The sequence below is a fragment of the Pinus tabuliformis genome, chromosome 4_2, assembly GCF_031772625.1.
Source record: "Pinus tabuliformis cultivar Carrire ecotype Pingquan chromosome 4_2, CPIR1, whole genome shotgun sequence".
In the NCBI taxonomy this organism is placed as follows: domain Eukaryota; kingdom Viridiplantae; phylum Streptophyta; class Pinopsida; order Pinales; family Pinaceae; genus Pinus; species Pinus tabuliformis.
The window spans coordinates 399,957,423-399,973,083 of NC_142304.1; positions in this window are offsets into that span (position 1 = coordinate 399,957,423).

A 15,661-nucleotide genomic window follows, 5' to 3' on the forward strand; every position below is an offset into this window, starting at 1 on the left:
GTTTATAGGAGGATTTCATTAACAAGTGCAAAAAGCAAGAGAAAAGGCTTGGCGTGATAGGCACATAAAGAAAAAGAAGTTTCAAGTAGGAGACCTTGTTCTCCTTTATGATCGTAAGTTTGTGAAATTCCCAAGGAAATTCAATACACACTGGGTAGGCCCATATGTTATTAAGAATATTACTTATGGCGGCGTAGTACAGTTAGGAAGTTAAATGGAGAATTAATTCAAGGAAAAGTGAATGGAAATAGATTGAAGTTGTACATGGACAACCTTATCCCTACAACTTCACCCTAAAAAAGAAAGAAGGAAAGTATTAGTGTCACATGCAATTGAAAGTGGACACTAGACTATAAAGTACGTTGCAGAGAGAGCTTCAACAAAGAAATTACTTCGCCATAATCAGGAATATGTCAAATTTCGCAGGAAGCCGCGATGCAAGACAAAGGTGTGCTACATGAGGGAACATCTCAAATTTTGCAAGAAGTCGCGACATAAGACAGAGGTGCACTACAGTAGAGGACGTGTCAAAGTTCACTGGAAAAGTAGAACTATGACCATTAAAATGGAAAAGAAAGGCATCAAGTTACATTTAAGACGACAATTGGCAGAATTTAATGATTGATACATATTTAATGACACAATCTGAATAGAATCGGGACAAAATCAAATCTAATGATGAGGTCTGAAGGATGGAATTGTTATAAATAGCCGACTCCCGCTCAGATTAAGAACTTTTCTAATCGAGAGTTTGAAGAGAGTAATAGTGTGAACTAGTGGCAGAGATTTCTTGCATGAATATCCTTTCGACTAAATAATTTGTGTGATTTTTTAATCAGAAAGGTATAGAAGGAGTTATGGAAGAAATTGTGGCAACAATAGCTGATACACCCACAGCATCGCCAGACGCACCAACTGTAGCAGCAACACCCACATTAGTAGCACCGCCACAACAAAAGCCGCATACATCGTCGAGGCAGAAGCAACCCAAGGAAGTTAAAACCAAGAAAAAGAATGATAAGAATCCTACTAAACCTGTGAAGCCTCAAAAGAAACCTCAGCAGGTCAACATTGAAGAGGAAGTGGAGGAAATTCAGGCGGAGGAAGGTGGCACAACATTCATCTCACCTCTGCCTGCATATATCCCACCAAGAAAACTAAACACTAAACTGGTAAAGGATTCGAAGGATGCGAAGTATGGGACTTTAACACCTCTACTGTTGGACGAGGTGTCATTTGAAGGAGAACTTTAAGGAAAAATCATGTAGTTTAAATTCACAGATAATGAATTTATGATAGGAAAAGTACGTGCAGTTCGCACTAGGTTAGTAATTGCAGCAGGTTCACTACCCAGATAGCAGAGTGACAAGATTAGAACCACAACGATGGGCAAATGGGTTGGCATAGTTAGGGTTACTCAACATGCTAAATATGTCGTACTTTGGCAGGAGTTCATCAAACACAATGTGTGTTTGAAAATTGTTAATGTTAGTACATGACGGACACCTGTGGATGGGGATAAAATCCCCATAGAACAAATGTTGATCTGGAGGATCATGAGATTACCATACCAAGGGCAAAACCCCATGGAGGAGTTCATCATGAAGGACCAGGACCATGCTTTGGCAGAAAACATGAAGCAGAAGTATGGATTGGTGAAAGGAAACAGGGGCTACGACATAAACTCAATTAGTGACCAAGCAATCTGGTTTGATGCAGACATTCTAGTAAGGAAAATTATGAGGACTTGTCAAGCAAACAAAGTTCCCCCGCCGATGGTGGCTTTAGCCATGCAGTGTGCAAATGGAGTCCAATATAACTGGGCTACGTATTTCTGCAAGGAACTCTTGGATGACTCTCGCGAGGTCCAGGAGAAAGGTACATCTTTTCATTATGCCTAGTTTTTATTGGTCATTTCTATGTTAACATGGAAGGAACCAGAGGATACACAGTTTCTTCTGATTGAAGAAGATATATGTGAGGCCGTGAGGTATGATTCGCTGTGGCATACTACTCAACCATCTTTCGCAGAGGAAAACATAATATTTTTTATATTATATCAAATGGATCTACACATGTTGGTAAACTAGTATTTGTGCCCCTTGCCAAGTTTATACAAAAAATACAGCCGGGTGGTGAGGTTCAAGGTGAATTTCCATAGATTGTACATACAAATGCACAGAGACACGAAGAAGCAATGACATGCATTTCCATATATGGTCAAAGAGGATGACCTATTAGAAGTAGTGCAGACATGGTCCATAGATTGGATGACTCCACTGGAGGAGGTAGGAGACAGTGCAATAGAAGAAGAAGAGTTGGACACTTTGCACCATGGTGAAGGCAGTTGAAAATACAAAGAGAAGGAAGCAGAGGAAGAGGAAGAGGAAGAAGAACGCCACGATGAAGAAGAACATCATGAGGAAGACCCTAAAGGAGGCATGGATACGATGAAGCAGACAAAGAAGGTAGAAATAGATAAATTTGTCGTAGAGAAAAGGAAGAGCCAAGGCAAAGCTTACAAGGCCAGAAATAAGCACAAGGCGGATAAGGCAAAGGAGCTCACACCAATTGTTCTCACTGAGGGATACTTGGACCAAATTGGAGACAAGGTTTAGGAGATCACAGTGGAATCTTGGAACATGGTGGAAGATCGCTACGGCGAGCTTATCACAGGTCTGTGGGAAAGGATCGCAGAGTTGAAGTTGTTGGCATTGTCAATTAGATCGCCTACACAGATACAGGAAAGGGTTATAGAAGGAAGGTCGATCATGCCTACCCTTCTAGTGAGGCTGAAACAAATACTTGCAGGGGCCCTACAATTGGAGTCAGCAGAAATTCAACAGCAGGCCAAGGAGTGCACACACATAAATATGAACATCGCAGTAATGTCGCTACCAAGATTACATAATTTGCATGAAGATATTGCAGAAGAATTAAAGCTAAGGGAAGAGCACACATCACAACTCAACATACAGATGGAAAAGGAGCGGGATGCATTGTCACAGAAGCTTGACCAAACAATACAAGAGAGAGATCAGATAGCAAAAGAATATAAGCAGCTAAAGGACGCAGTAGAAACAACATGCAAAGGAATTCTGGACATGGAGGTCCGCGAAGAGGAATCAACAAAAGAAAAGGTCACAAAGCTCAGCCTTGCCATCAAGGAGCAGAAAGACAAAGTTTCTGTAGTAAGGTTTGAGTATAAGCTAAAAATTAGTGAGCTACAATTGAAGTTGCAACTAGTTACGCCGCAGGATGTAAGAGAACAAAGGGAGGTTGACCTAAAGTTAGTCATGGTTAGCATCTCCGCAGCATTGGCGGACTACAACAAGCTATTGGACGAGAGTATGCACATTTGAACTTCACTACAAGAAGATCCAAATGTTTAGAAACTACAAAAGGAGATGCGTCAAAAGAAACAGTAGTTAGAGGAAAGTCGAGTAGCTATGAAGACATTTCCTATATCACAGAAGCTCACAAAGATAAATGAAATGAAGGTGTTGTAGAAGAGGATTGGAGATTTGAAGAGGGAAGAGTAGACATTGATAGAAAGAACTCAGCCTTGGGAGGACAAGGCCCTTCTACTCTCATAGATAGTAGATGAGAAGCTTTAGGAGCTTTGGCAGAAGGAGGCAGCATTGCTACAGAAGGTTGCAGGATATGTAACAGAAGCATTGTTGGAGGAAGCACGCTGCAAGGATAAACAAATGATATAAGTGCTCCAACAGTTCAACCAGACCTATAACAACATTGAAGAAAAGATCAAGAGAACAACAGCTAAGTGACTCAAGACAAGTCACAGGTGAGTGTTGGGGGCATGTTGGGCGCAACCCAACTTGGCCAGTTTTTGGGCAGATTTAGTGCAAGAAACCTAAGATTTGTGGAGCGCGCAGTAGAAAAGATGTTACGAAGTACGAATTAGACCACACAGCAGCACAGTGGAGCACAACTAAGACCGCATAGCATAGGGTCTTCGCAACAAAGCCCCTTCCTTTCTGTAAAAGCATAAAATATTGTAAAAGTTGTTAGTTTTGGGCCATAATCCCTTGTATTTCCAAAACCATGGTATCGGATTCATGGTAATGTAGCGATGTAATCCCTCATGTAATAGTGTATATAGGGATGAATAATAAAGAAGGAAGGCATCTATCTATTGATCCAGATCTATGTTTATGTGATATTTGTGTACTTCAGAAAAAGGGTGAGGCTCCGCAGTTGTGTGCGCGGAGGCCTAGGTCTACAACTTAGTGCACAAATTGTCTACAACTTATTGCGCAAACACCCTGTATTTGTTTGCGCAGGAAATAACTGTTTGTGGTACAAATTCTATATTATAGGCAACAATTCTTGTGGATGTATTCCTAAATGGGGATGAACCACAGTAAAATTTGTGTCTCATGTGTTTATTTGCTTAATATCTACGCTTTATTTCAGTGGTGTGAAGTTTATGGATGCTTATGCCATGTTTAAATGATGAAGGTGATTCTGCGAAGTAATCTATAAGAGTGAAGTAATTAATGAATGTGAAGTAGTTTACAAGTATTAAAATATAAAAGAAAATACAAAAGTGCCACATCACAACATTCATAAGGCTGCAGAAACTTGGTTCTACAACCTCCCATAATCACTTCAAGTGAGACTGCGATCTGCTTGCAGGTCGTTGCTGAGAGGGCCAGTGGTTGAGGGTTTTGTTAGTGTGTAGTAAACTTTGAACCTGGGTATCCCTACCTAAGTCAACAGTTCAAAGGAAAATCAACTTTTATATGTTTGAATATTTAAATTGGGTTGAGACACAAGAGCTAGAGTTGATTGGCATTAGTAAGAAAACGCATATTTAGTGGTCGCTGATTTTTTTTAGTTACAGAGATAATGAAAGTGCCTAAAGTATAGCGCAAGAGTAGGTATTATGTGACCTCAGGGAACCTTAGAGACCTAAGTGAGCAACTGAGGTAAGTTCGAGCTGAGGAGGTAGGATGACATATGATTGCATAGCCAACAAAGATGCCAGATGACAGTCTACAAAGAGGCAGAGGGGACAGATAAGGAATCGTAATGTTGAGGTGTCAAAGGGACTAATCATGCCAATGCACAAAGAGGTAGTAGCGATAATGGATAGAAAAGTAGGTACAACAAGTGACAAATAATAGAGACTTAGAGACTTTATTGCCCAACTTGTTAAATGCTTGCAACATTATTGGCAGTGTTGGTATAATTCTTTACATGCTTGCAGTGTTGATTGGCGTTATTGACAATGCTACATGTGTGCAACGTTATTGACGACATTAGTATAATTCATTATATGGCAGAGTTGATACATTACAATATCAATGTATAATAGTAGAACATTATATATGTGTTGAATGTTTATTGTGGGTTGCGTATTACTGTTGCAGTGCATTGGATTAATTGGAACATTTTTGTTATATTACAAAGCATTATAATGTCATGGCAGCATTGTATATTATTAGCAATGGGTAGGGTCATATATTATGTAGAAACATTATTGGTGAATACATTATTAAATGATGTTCAACAAACACATGAGCAACAAATACATTATGGGAGACCTGCAACTAATAATATATTGAATATTGGTGACAATGTTATATTATTGATGGCATTGCGAACTTAACATATTATATCAATCAACAATTTTTTATATGGTGTTGTCATTAAACATTTTCCTGCATTAATATTGTTGGATTAATATGGAGTATATTTTTTGGTGCCCTACTATATAGCATACATTATCACTTATCCTTCTGTCATTTATGAATTCATATTTTACTGGGCGTTTGCATTTGCATGGAGTGGCCACATTATTAATTCGGTTGTGTTAGGAGCAATAATAAGGAGGTTTACTTAGAACCAACAATGGTGGAGCCATCATTTACAAAGACAAAGCCTAAGTGAATATAGGTGTGTTTGTGAGACGTTGAGTAGTGCTGATTTTTTTTTTTGAACCGTCGATATGACCGCTAACATATTGGTATTGTTAGTGCCTAAATCTACCTCAAGCTGAATGAAGGCAGGTCTAGGGTAACATCAAACCATGCTTAACCTGGTAGCTAGCCCTACCAGGTCGGGAGAGGGCTCTCTCCTTGTTAATATCAATTAGAATATTGGCAATTAGGGCTTGAGATGACTGAAATGAATGTTGATTTTAGGCTAGGTATAGTAGATTAGGGTTTCTGGTTTGATTTTAGGTTTTGGTTGCTGGATCAATTGGAGAAGGCATATTGGGTTCAGGAAATCAAATCAGGGATACAGTCATGTTCTGTGGGGCGAGGTAGACAAGGATCTATATACTAGAAATGGATTAAGACGGTATTTTAGACAGTTGAGAAGTTGAGGAGGGCATAAAGAAACTATGAATCCTCTTCAAACAGTTGAAAACATTGAAAACTAAATGAAATCCCAAGACAAAGCACTGTAACTTAGTGTATTTTGTCTATTCACCTTGATTCATTTAGTTTAAAAGAGAGAGAGAGATGTGGATACATATAAAACATCAGAAAAACTCATTACAAAGAAGAAACAATACATAAACTCACTATCACAAGAATCCCATAAAAATAGTTGTGAAACCTGGTTTTAGTCCTTGCCAAACTGCTGATACAAAATGTTCAATGAGTCCAACACTTTTGCCAAAGTCCAACGTTTACAAATGACTAAGAAATTACATAATATAGGCAAGGAAACCACTCATGCTAGCTATCAGGGTCGAATCCATGAGAAAAGGGGTGGTTTCAACCATATCTAAACTAAAAACAGGAATATAGGCAGTGGAACAGCTTGCCTCTAAACTTAGGAAACCAATTCATTATAGTTCAAAACCACTTGGAACTTGATGTATCTACCCTATGAGGTGATTTTCATCAATATTTACATTAAATACATCATTTACCATGCATACATTTACCAAGAAAAGAAGAAAAGTCAACCACTGAAGAAACTAGGCGAAATTTTGAGTTTTAGGAAAAATTGGCAAAAATTTGCCTGATGCGCAGCGCCCTGAGCCGAATCCATAGAGCCGCTTCATGACTACTTTTGGAGGCCTTTCACTTCACCAAATCAGGCCCAAGATAGCTTGCTGGAAAACTCGAACTGTCTAGTTTCTGGAACACTTTGAATTTTCTGTTTTGGAGTTGATTTACCCCTTCAAAAATCATTTCTCCCAAGACTGCTTCCTATGGGTCCAAAAAGTGGCAGACATGGCATTTTTAGGTGTTTTTTGCCCTTTAAGTGACCCAAATATCCTCCAAAATTGATGAAACTTTCTGGGTTTGATTTTTTTTCATGATGAATCCAAAAATACAAGCCATTTGGCAAAAGAGTTAGCCAATTCAATGCGCAACGCCGGTGGCGCTACGCATCAGCTGAATTTTCCTGTGTTTCTATTTACAAAAATGCAAAATGACAAAAATTTCCCAAAATTTCCTCAAATTTTGCAAGAGGCAACCTCATTAAGTACTTTGCTGAGCTAATGAATCTTCAGCCAAAATTTTGAGTTTATCGTGCTCTTTCTTGGCCCTCAAGGCTCTCCTTAACTTAGCTTTTAGCCTCTTTACCCTTGTTTTGCAAATCTTGTTCCAGGTTAGGTAGTGATAGGCCATATGGTGCAGCATTTTCTTCTCTTTGTTGGCTTTCTCAAGCATCTTCTCAAGGTGAATGTTCACCCTCTCCAACCATGATTCTCGGTCATCCTCAATTTCTTGCTCAAGGGAGGTCATCTTGATCTTTCTTTTCTTTGCCTCTTGCCTATTTTCCCTAATCATTTGCAGCTCCATAATAGCTTGTTTATCTGTCAGTTGCTTGTTTTCCTGCTCAAGAAAGTTGATGATCCATTTGGCCCTCTCAAGGTTAAGTGATAAGGCTTGTATTCCAGCCTCCTTCTCTTTTATAATCATGTCCTTGAGGCTTGAGATTTTTGAACCCAAATCAGTGACATCCTCCTCAATCAAAATAAAATCCCTGTCTTGCCCTTCAGTAGGGCCCTCCTCATGCATCTTTTGCTTTCCATTGTCTCTTCCCTGTACCTATTTAGCTGGAGAAGAAGGCAAAGCCCCTTCCACCCCTGGTGGAGATAGCATTTGCCTGTGGTCTGGTGAAGAAAACGAGACCCCTTCCACCCCTGGTGGAGATAGCATTTGCCTGTGGTCTGGTGAAGAAAACGAGACCCCTTCCACCCCTTGTGGAGATAGTACTCGCTTGGCAGTTGTAAAGAGCATCCTAGTGCCTCTTTCATAAGTGACAAACACAGGAACATGAACCTCCTCTGCTTTATTTTTAGGCTCCTTTTGTTGCCCGGAAGGTTCACCTTCCTCCTGGGGATCTAAAAATATTTGAGGCCCCTTGAATCACTCATGGGCAATGAAAGTTTCCCATGGCATTCCAAACTGAGTGAGCTAATGCAAAACAACAATTTTGATGACAAAAAATGATAAATGCTATTGAGCTGCTGTGGATATGGTTTTCTTTTTGCAATCACTATTATCCTCTCTATGTTTTTGCATATGAAATAAGGGATGTTCATCATTCTGACCCTGGTGAAGTGCATGAGCAATCTAATGTGGTAGGCATAAAGTCTGGAGAACCTACCCTTGCATGTAAAGTATTTGATGATAAGTTTCATGAGTGGAACATACTGGTCCTCCAAGAATATAAAAGGAAACACCCTGCTGAGTTTACCATGGTACTTGGCCTTGATATAAGGCTCATAATGCTTCTTACTAATATTTTGCCTTTTGTTCCACTTTTCCCCTACATCTGGAATTCTTGTGGCCTCTGCAATGATAGTCGGTGAAAGAGTGAAGTTGACCCCAGCAAGATGTACCGTATTGTTATCCATGTTTGTCAAAAACTGCCTTGCTAACTCATGGTGATATTTGACCCTCTCATTCATTTCACAAAACTCAAAACAGGACTGATATCTGAAACATGTGGTGGCTAGTGGGCAAGCAAGGAGTTCACTCATGCTGATAGGTTCCTCCCTAATGATTTTTCCACCTTTTTGAGGCTTCCTGGATTGCACATTTCTTTCCCTTGAGCTATCACTAAGTGTGTCTTCTTCAAAATCTGATTTACTGCTTCTTTCCATGCTTATCTCTATGATATAATGTGATGATGATATGGTGAACAATGATAATGGGTGGGGACAAAGAAAATGAGTATGAAGAGATTTTGTAAATGGAACAATAGTAATGAAGTGGAGTAGGGGAATGAAGGGAAAGATTTGGGGAACTAGGGTTTTGACTTATGAGGGACTTAGGGTTTAATAAAGGGGATTAGTTTCTTAGGGGAATAGGGAAAGGGAAAATAGAATCAGTGGGTAGTTTTAGTGCAATGAAGTTGGGAAAAGGGACAAAGGATGTTGGTTTTGCAATGAGGTGAAATAGAGTATGGAGGCAAGCTAGGGTTTTGATTTTAGGAAGCAAAACTCATGAACAAAACATGAAAAAGACTTATTTCAGCTTAGGATAGATGAACACTTACTTGTAGGAGGTGAATGCAGCATTTGGGAGAATTTGAGATGAATTTGTGTGAGTTTGGAGCCTCCCTGGCCAATGCGCAGCGCACTGGGCCCAATGCGCAACGCCTGCCTGATGCGCAGTATCCGTGTAATTTTACACAAGGAAAAGTTGTCTGATGCATAGCGCCGACCCTCTGATGCGCAGTGCCAGGCAAACATGGTGCAAAATCCGGGTTTTCTTCCTATTTTGTTCAATTTCCCTTCAAAACATGATTTGGGCTCTCCACTTGACTTTTTTCACAATGGAATGACTTGCTAGCATGCATTTTCTTTATATATGATGCACTTTAATTTTTCTTCATTGCAAACCCACTTTTATAAAGTCTTAGTCACTTTTTCAAAAACTCTGTTTTTCAGTTGAAGTTTGACTTTTTCTTGGCAATTTGATGGACTGATGTCTTGATGCTTTTGCTTTTACAGTCGCAGGAGTTAGAAAGGTGACCAGGGACAGCTATTGAGTGCTTATTACATATAGAGACAATTAAATTACATGAAATTTTTACAATAATGGAAAAACTTGGTTTTCACCTCAAAACAGAGTTTTGAGGTAAAAAAGATTTATTGAGCATATGAAAAGTAAATTTATGATTTTATGAACTTTTTTATCCTCCTTATGTACCTGCTGACATTTTTATTCAATCTTGGATGACCATGATGACAAACTCTAAGACCCAGTGAAACTAAACCCTAAAATTGAATGAAATGAACTAAAATGACTATAAATGACTGAAAAGAGGTTTGAATAAGCTAGCAAGTATATGACATGAGGGAAATTGACATGAAACCACTACCATCAGTTGATCATTGACCTAACGGAATGCATTTGATCGAATGAGACACCTAATATGCATGCAAAAGAGCAATTTGATCACCAATGGAAGTGTGAGACACAGACTGGAATATTGTATATTACTTTATTATATATGGATTTAGGATGAACGTGAATTAAATATGGGTTAATGCGATTGGGTTTTATTTGGTTCCTTCACCATTGATATTTCCAGTGCAACCGGAGAGAAGGCGTTGGTGCATGCATTAACTGATACACATAAAGTTGTTCATAAAATTGTAGATTTATTGCATTCATGTAATCATAAAATTGTACATTTATTGCATTCATGTAATCTCAAAGAGCATGTGTGCGTTCATATATATGTTTTATATAATATGGCATTAATAAGTGCATTCGTGTATTTATAATATGAATTTAACATGTGCATTGATGTATATACATTATGGCATTAATGGGTGCATTGATGTATATAATATGATGTCGATGGCATATTGAAGACCATTTCAAATTTAAGGTAGTCATATTATATATTGAAGACCACTATAATCAGGGATATAGCTAAGATGTTAGCAGATGACTGCAAGAAACGAGTGCTAATTGTTGATAGTTCGAATGAGACAACTTGCGATGGAGACACTTCATGCAGGGATTTGCGGTGCTGGAAGAATGGAAGTGCCAAATAACGATATGAAACATAAGGTATTGTTGCATTTTTCATGACAGAAGCAGTTGAGAACCATATGCCTCAAACCATCGTAATTGATGAAATTGGAACATAACATGGAATATAGCTCATTGGAAAGCAGCTTGGAATGAAGAGAACAATGTGAGTGGGTTTTGAACTTTGTTAGGATATTTTCGCAGGAAGGATGATGTGGACCTTCGTGAAATAATTGGAGATGATATTAGAAATGTTGATTTGATGAAGCAATGGATAGAGGAGAGGGTGAGAAGGAAAGGATGATATTTTTTTTGCAACTGAAAATAGGATCTATGGTGGCCATGAAAATTGTCTTTAGAGATTTTAATCCCACTGATTCCTATATATGGATTGAACTGTATGTTGATCCAACAGATAGAGATTTAAATTTCATTGGTCGTACCATTTGATCTTGATGTTTCAGTTCGTTGTCGGTGATTAAAATATTAAATAGTGGAGAATTTGTTTAAGGAAAGATAGTATGCACGCAATTGCTTCCTCCATGTCGTATTTGAGGGAAGGGATTGTTGTTATTCATAATCCATGTATGAATAATATGCAAGCAACCATCCCAAGTACTGGACGACTTGGTTTATTTTCATGAATGGAGTGTCATTTGTAGAGATATAAAGGGTGCATACTTCTGGAAGAAATTCATTCAGTGTAAACAATCCTTTTGAAATAATCTATCAGAGGTAGGTGATAATTTAAAGTCGTCCTGTAAAAACCAAGACTCCAGGATGAAAATGGATCATGTAACTGGAAAAGAGACAATTCAATATGGTTTTGTTCCTGAACTACAAGAGGTTGCAGAAGATGATGGACTAATGAATAAGACAACATTATTCTTGTTTGAAGAAAATGCGGAGTTTGTTGGTGTAGAGATAGAGAGAACAATGAAAGCTATGGAACATGCTCTAAAAAAGGGGATTGTAGGAGAGGTTGGACCAATTAAACGAGAAGTTTTGAAATATGAAGAAATAAAAATTATTGATGAAAATGGTGTATCATTCGCTCAATAAATCATCTCGCCGGTATATAGGATTATAGCAGTAGAGGTTGGAAATATTGATAATGGGAAGGCATCACATCAAGCATGGTGAAACTATGCTGATTTCAATGAATTGTTTTGGAATTAGATGACCTTAGAACATGAATGCATGCATGTGTTACTGAATAATGATGTATATTGTACGTAATTTCCTAAATTTCTCAATCTGTAAACTTCATAATTTGGTGTGGAGAAGTATGTAAGCAACACCAAGTCAAAGGTTTTGTCCCTAACAGATATGCCAAGACTAGATGCACATAAGTGAAGGGGTACTTCGTTGTCCCAGGGAGCTACAAATGAGCATATTTTATCACTTAAAAGAGAAATTCCTACCTTCTATTGTTTTCATTAATTTCCAAGCCTTGGTTTTTTTAAGCGTCGAAAAATTGGATGAGTGCACCTTGTCACATGCAAGTCATGAAGGGTTTTTTATATATGCAAAAATAGTTAGACCTAATTTCTATGATCCCTATAAAATATTATATTTATTTGTACAAATTTGTTTCTTTTGATTTCATGGTTTCTTTGGATTGAGAAAACCACAAGTGGCTTCCGAGCATTGCCAACAATGTGACCTCTTTTTACATGCTTAACTATGTTCATGCAATTTTCTGTTTTGTTTTGAACAATGTTATTTATCCAAGTGGAGAATAAATAGAGGTTGAGATTTTGTCTTGTGGAGTACACATTGAGGTTGGCATTCGGTCTTGTGAAATACACATTGATGCTAACTTTTGCAATAAATACAATGGTATCAACAAGCTTTCAAGCATTTCAAATTTTGAAGCCTAGTTGAAGTCTCGTTGAAAAGAACACATCAATCATTGACATTCTCATAATAGTGTAATGGTATCAATCATTTAAAAGATACTTCATAATGAAACCTGTAAAAAATTACAATAAAATAACAAAGATGTAGAGGTTGATTGATTGTTGTTTCTTTCATAAGCAGTTATTCCTTATCAAGTACCTAAGCAAAAATATATGAAGAAGCTAATGATGATGCTTTAACTTTCAAAATACTTCAATGATTTGATAGCAAAGTATAAGCATTGTTCATATTTACCTACAAAACCCCTTGCCATTAATGTCGAAGAGGGAGGTGTTGGCATAGAAATGAGGCTGAAAGGAGAAGTAATTCTCAGGAGAAATAAGAAGGATGACTCTCAAGGGAAGATCACAGTGTTTCCATCAATGCCAAAGTGACAAGATAGGTCACCAAGAGAGGTAGTGTTGTGATGCTTGTATGACTGTGGTGCATGACAGAAGAGATGCAACTTGTGGCCACCATATGTATGAGAGGATATGTAGCTGAGAATAGTTTTTGAACAACAAGGAGCATCAAGTTATGATTGTTAGAGTTGATGGCTTGTACTTGATATGTTGCAGAGTTGATGGATTGTATTACAATGGAAAAGAAACAGGAGAGGAGCAGCAAAGTGTTGTTGAGTTGAAGGAGTTATGTTGTATGCAAAGATATGATGTAAAGGTGATGTAAGGCATGATCACAGAATAGATGTATACATGTGAGTAGCAAAGTAGAAAAAATATTATTATTGGATGCTTATATTGCATATGTTGCTTGTGATGCTTGACAAACGATTGGCTTAGTTGAGTGATGATGTTGGATAATATGACTTGATGCATTGTAAATGGATCTGTGAGAAATGTTTGCAGAGTTGTTGCAAATATTTTTGTGGTGCAAGGCAAAGGCAAGGCAAAGACATGATGCAAAGCAAAGGCAAAGGCATGATCACTATTGTGATAAAAGGATAAGGTAAAGGTGTTGACAACAAAACATAATTATTAGCAGCAGAACAAAGGAGTAACAAAGGGTGATGAAAAGGTGTATGCACAACTAATGAACAAGTTTATGTATTATGTCAATATATTATGTTGAGGTTGTTGATGTATGAAGTTACTGAAATTGCAAAGAATATGTTGTTGGTATGTTTGATATGCAAAAATATTGTTGATGCTTGGTAATGTTTGGTGAGTGGAGTATAAATGTTCAATCACTTGGTCTTATGTTATCTCTATAAAGTTACATGGCCTTGGCATTATGTTGGTGTATTTAATCATTACAAGTGGTTGAAAATAATATTGGATGGAGCATTTATTTTTGTTTTTAATATTCAAAATATGAAAAGGTGTGAAACGAATTGGTGGAATGCAAAGAGGCAAGACTATTCACTTCATATTCTTGCGTGGAGTACTAAAAGCCAAAAACTATCTTTATAAAAATTATGTACTTTTGAAAGGGTGAAAGGTTAGAGAATAAGAGAAGGTGAGAGCTAATTTTAGAATTGTTCATTAATTACTTGGTACAGATAGAGAGTAGATGTGAAGCAGATTTGAGGAGAGGAAGAAGCTGAGACAGAAATGGATGCTGAGTTATAGACCAAGTAAACCAACATTTTATTTTATGTATGTATTAGGGAATTGTAGTCTTCTTTAAAGTCGTAGCTTGATAAAGAATAGGTTGTATCTTGTTGAGGTAGGAGCCTCCTATGGGTTGAATCCTGTAGAAAATATATAGGAGTTGGAGCTTCCTTGTAAGTAGTAACTTGTAGAAAAATTGAGGTAGAAACCTCTCGTAGGTTGGAGCCTACAGAAAATGTTAGGCCCCTATACTACTAGTGTAACCCCTTATTGTTATTAGTATAACCCACTTATTATATTTATGTACCCATGTAGTGCCCATATTGTTACTATTGTGCCCCATAGAAGCCCACTATTGTTATTATTGTGCCCTTACATTATTATTGTTATGTCGGCTCTGATTATGTTATGACCCCTTAGACTCCTATATATAGAAAGGAGGTCTTTTCATTTGTATCATCCAAGAATTGTTCATTTATGTAATGTAAGGAGGTTGCCCCCTCGAAGAGGCTGAATTCTAAGGCGTTGATCTATCTTTTCTATCTTTTCTTGAGCTGGTTTCATAACATTTGGTATCAGAGCTTTGGATTCTAGGGTTTCGCTGCTCCAAACAGGTCATCGTGGCATTTTCACTATAATTTTTTTTATGTGATGTTTCAGAAGTCGCCAAAAAAACCCATTTGAGAAGAAATCTTGCTGAACCTTGGGTCCGAATCTCAAATATTTTCGAGCGATATTTGCGAAGATATGATCTGAGGAAGTTGGTCTTTTTGCAGACTCCTGAATTACATTCCAAACAGGTGACCTGGGGAAAATCGTCATAACTTTCTTTCTGAGCATCGGATTGAAATTTCGCAAGAAGGTACAGAAAGAGGACAGACTGTAGTTTTCTTTTATATATTTTTTAGAGTCAAATATTGAAACAGTGACACGTGTCACTTCATACAACTTCACTCTACTGAACTAGTCTACAATCAGGTCACTGTGGGAGATTATGCATAACTCTTTCTTGGAGAATCCAATTTGTATCAGACTAGTGGCATTGGAAAGAGGATACAGAAGGCTACTACAGGTTGCAATTTTAGAACTTAAAGATCCAAAAGTACAGAGTTACAGTCGTTTCAAGTTCGAGCTCCTAAAATCAAGAAAAAGCAAGATGAGGAAGTTTGATGGCAAGGATCCGGTAAATTGGATACTTCA